Genomic DNA, 4,969 nt, shown 5'->3' with positions numbered 1-4,969 from the left:
AATATTTTAAAAGATGCCAAACTTCGTATTTAAGGAACAATTATTGAAAGTCTAAGTATCTGCGGTGAGAAAACTATTCGCAAGTGCATTTACTGATTTTTCGTGATCTTTTACCGAGCAAAAGTTTCAAAACTTCCAAACTATTGTGCTCTTCATTTCGGAAAAATTATGACATAAATCCGGCTGTCGACAGAAGTGATGCTGTGAAACTTAAACGAGTTTCACCCACTAGCTTCTCGCGGCAAGAAGGTTATAGAACCAAACTTTGCGCGCGTTGGCTCCGACTTTTCTCGATAGACACTCCGAAAATAGTGGTAGCAATCTTGCAGGTCAACATCATCATCAGGGGGTAGTTGAAGCAAGCGCTAGGTCCTGTAGAGGTGGGCGACACGGTTTCAAACAAACGTTCATCTTCCGTAAGGTAAACAGAATCAAGCGACATGTCAGGGGGGAGATGTGGAGGAGGAAAACCTTCTGTCGTCTCTGTCAGATAGTAGCTAGTAAGGATCTGGCTGTGGCGTTGTAGAAATATACTAGTAAATATTAATTCAAAAGACCGCACCACCAAAACAGGAAACACCACCACGCGGCAGCAGAAGAAGAATGGAAAAACTGACGAAAATTAGTGGATGTTTAGACTGCTGCCAGGCTTCCGGAACTAAACGATGCCACAAAGAACGTCTTCATATTGAGGCGTCGAGCAGTGGTACCAATTTCACTGTTTTGGTGAGAAATTTTCTACCAATGAAACAATGTTTGACCAAGGTAAAACCAATGCTAAATTAGGTCGTTTACAATGGTGTTGCGAATCGCAGTTTCAAACGCATTGTGAAAAGATTGCATCAAACGTCGTCTGAAGTCAATTTAAATCGGATATCATAGAAAGTCCACCATGATAATTTTTGAATGATTTTGCTCCCGCGCGAGATTCAAGTGAGATAATCATCGTCATGTTCTCTCTGCAACCAGCATTGCATCCAGTTGGCTAAAAATCAGATGGATATTGAGTAATATTGACCAATGAAAGTAGTGGAAAATATTGTCACTGGCATTGATTTGAAGCTATGAGAGAAATTCTTGCACTCTCTGGCATTCTTCCGATGGGTACGAATAAGGTGTTGGATATCGCACAATTGGTGTTGTTTTCGTTGCTTTAGAAAGAAATTAAATTTATGTAATGTATATTGCCTTCACTTTGGTAGGTATCTAAATGCTGTTTTTTAAACTTTCATACGATAATTTTATACCAAAAATCTCATTAAAAAGGGCATACACAGCTGAATCAGCTTAATCAATGTGCTGAAGTTCGTTTTATTCAGCAAAAAATGTAAGTTCTTATTGAAACTTTGAAGTTCCATTATAGATTTGAACGACCTTCAGCTCACATGTGTTCTTGATTTTTCTTCCACAAAATCAAAATTGATCACAAAGAATGTTGTAAATTGATAGGAACTTAATTCCTGCTTTGTTTCGGAAGAGAAAATGTTTCAACAGAGTTCAAAATAAGAAAAACAGAGTTTCAGAAATGACCTGTTAATTATATTTACGGATAAACAAATTTGATACACAATTAAGACGAATATTCTATTCGCTCTTTTGTTTAAACACCACCTCTGCTGGAACAATTTCTATTTCTTAACAAAGCAAGAATGAAGTTGCTATCAATTTAAAACATTCTTTGCGATCAATCTTGATTTTGTTAAAGAAAAATCAAGAAAACATGAATTACGATGTTTTCATACAAACATCCGTCCAAAAAATAATGAAATCGTCTGCTAGGCGATAATCAACTTCATTTTCTACCCGGCACCATTTTTGATTTCGTTCATCGATTTTTACGAAACTTGGCCTTGTATTAGATCAAACATTTTTACATCTTCGTACCAAATTTCAAGATTTTTCAATGAAAATTGTCAAAGATACAGCAAATTTAGTGGAAAAAATCCAAATTTCCCTTTTTTACGGGAATAGCTGTATCTTTGTTTCCCGTTATTTTAAATACATCATATTTTGTAAAGCGTTATTTTGATAGTTAAACTAGATTGTGTGAAATTTTCATAATATCATATATCAACCGAGAGAGAAATGGCAGCTCGTCAAAGCTGGAAGTGGGTGCGCAGCTTCACGCGATTTCATTTTTTTTAACGCAACTGTATATAAAAATGAATGTTTGTCTGTCGTTCTGTTTCCTAAAGACTTGGAAACTACTGAACCAATCATTATAAAAATTGGTAGGCGGAGATGGTTCCTAAAATACTTTCAAATGGCTCCGACTCAAAGGAAGAGGGGCCCCCATACAAAATTATTAAAAATATGACTTTATTCGAACAATTGACAGAAACAACTGAACCGATCAACGTGAAATTTGGTGTGTAGCTATTTCCTAGACTGGGGATGGGTTTCAAAATACTTTCAAACCCCTCCAAATCCAAATAAGGGGCTCCTATGCAAAATTTTAAAAAAATTACACAATTTGAACAATTTTCGTAAATTACTGAATTTATCAACGTGAAATTTGATATGTAGCCATTTTGGTTTCTATAATACTTTAAACTCCTCCAAATCCACAGAAGTGGGGTTCCCTTACAAAATTATCGATAATTTGACAAAATTCGAACAGTACCGATCAACTTTAAATTTGATGAATGGCCATTTACGAGACCGGGAATGGTCTCTATAATACTTTGAAACCCCTCCGATTCCAAAAAAGAGGAGCTCCCATACAAAAAAACCAGAAATTTTTCACAATTCGAATAATTTTCGGAAACTTCTGAACCGATCAACTTGAAATATGGTGTATAGCCGTTTTCGAGACCGAAAATGGGATTTATAATAGTTTTAAACCCCTCCGAATCCAAAAACAAGGGGGTGGGGGGGGGGCTCTCATACAAAATTAATAAAAAAAAATGGACAAAATTTTGACAATTCTCGAGGATTATTGTTAAAAATTGATAAACGGAAGCGTTTTGACTGAATGAGTTAATATGTTGAATTTACAATCAAGTTTTAACCAAATTGAATAATGTATTGCATTGATAGACGCTTCCATTTTAATAAAAGAAATCCCTCATCTATATATATAAAGCAATTTCTGTGGGTTTGTTTGTTTGTTTGTTTGTTTGTTTGTTTGTTTGTTTGTTTGTTTGTTTGTTTGTTTGTTTGTTTGTTTGTTTGTTTGTTTGTTTGTTTGTTTGTTTGTTTGTTTGTTTGTTTGTTTGTTTGTTTGTTTGTTTGTTTGTTTGTTTGTTTGTTTGTTTGTTTGTTTGTTTGTTTGTTTGTTTGTTTGTTTGTTTGTTTGTTTGTTTGTTTGTTTGTTTGTTTGTTTGTTTGTTTGTTTGTTTGTTTGTTTGTTTGTTTGTTTGTTTGTTTGTTTGTTTGTTTGTTTGTTTGTTTGTTTGTTTGTTTGTTTGTTTGTTTGTTTGTTTGTTTGTTTGTTTGTTTGTTTGTTTGTTTGTTTGTTTGTTTGTTTGTTTGTTTGTTTGTCCTCTATAGACTCAGCCGTCTTAAGAGCTAGAGGTTTGAAATTTGGCATGGATGCTCATTAGGACCAGGAATGATGAAAAATGTTTTCAGATTTTCGGATGACCCCTTCTAAAGGGGGTCGTCCATACAAGACCAATATTGTTTTCGCGTTTTTTACGTAATTTTTCGTCAGATCGTGATGAAAATTTGCACATGAATGTTTTGAGAGATGGGAAATCGATTTCAGGCATTGAATTTTTGGTTGGGGGTCGGCAAAAGTGGTCGTCCATATTAACTTTTCAATATCTTTGTGATATTGACGTTAGTGTACATCGGATTGAGATAAAAATTTGTGCTCGGTTGGTTTTGTAGACGGGCAATTGATTGCTGGTATCAAATTTTGTGTAAGGGGCCAGTCAAAGGGGGCGTCCTTATTAACTGTTCGCCATTTTTGTTATTCTGAAGTTATTATACAAGGGATTCAGGTAAAAATTGGTATACGAGAGTTTTGAATGATAAGCAATCGATTCCTGGTATCGAATTCAGTGTAAGAGGTCGGCAAAAGGGGTCGTCCATATCAACTTTTCAATATTTTTGTGATATTAACGTTATTATTCATCGGATTGAGAAGAAAATTTGCGCTCGGATATTTTTAGGGACACGCAATCGATCGCCGGTATCAAATTTTTTTAAGGGGCAAGTCAAAGGGGTCGTCCATATTGACTGGTCGTTATTTTTGCGATATTGACGTGATTATACATCGGATTCAGATGAAAATTTACGTTCATACAAACTGGTTATAACATATGCCAACTTGGCGAAGCGAAACGGAGTTCGTATGGGATCAGCTAGTATTCAATAAATGTAACATAAATATTATTCACAGAAACAATGGCTTAGTGTTTTAGCATTTAATGTCTTAGTTTTATTGTATTATAGACCCCTCCTATTTTTTCTTAATGGTGGCTCCTTCAACCTTAAAACTATATAGTTATGTTTAGACTCAAAACAATCTTGATGCTTAGATGCGATGAAAAGTTTGCTTTAAATTATGTTGACATTTAATTTGAAAAGAAGTACTTATATTTTAACTATAATAATTTTAACGCACCTAATTTTTCCATGGAAGGGGTAGCAAAGCACACTGGGTCAGCTAGTATTTTAATATAAGAAAATTGTTATATGATTTTAATCGTCGTAATTTTTTTAAAGAGAGACTGACTAGAAACTAGAGAGAATTTTATTTATAGAAATTTGAAAGAAAGGTGGATAGACAGGCATTAGTGCGCCATTAGGCTAGAGGACAATCATATATGTGAATTTTACATTTCAATAATTTCCAAGCTACAAAAATAATTTATTGATTCTTGGACCTTTTGTGGTGTTTGTTAACATTTCATTTTTCATAGCGAACATGTCTCACAAAATGCTATATGAGGAACTTTTGGAACTTCAAGTCCATAGAACGCAATTTGGGATTCAATTTGTAATTTTCATACTGAACGGA

Source organism: Uranotaenia lowii, chromosome 3 (genome assembly GCF_029784155.1).
Source record: "Uranotaenia lowii strain MFRU-FL chromosome 3, ASM2978415v1, whole genome shotgun sequence".
Lineage (NCBI taxonomy): Eukaryota > Metazoa > Arthropoda > Insecta > Diptera > Culicidae > Uranotaenia > Uranotaenia lowii.
The sequence above is the reverse complement of the archived record's forward strand: the minus strand, read 5'-3'. Positions refer to the sequence as shown.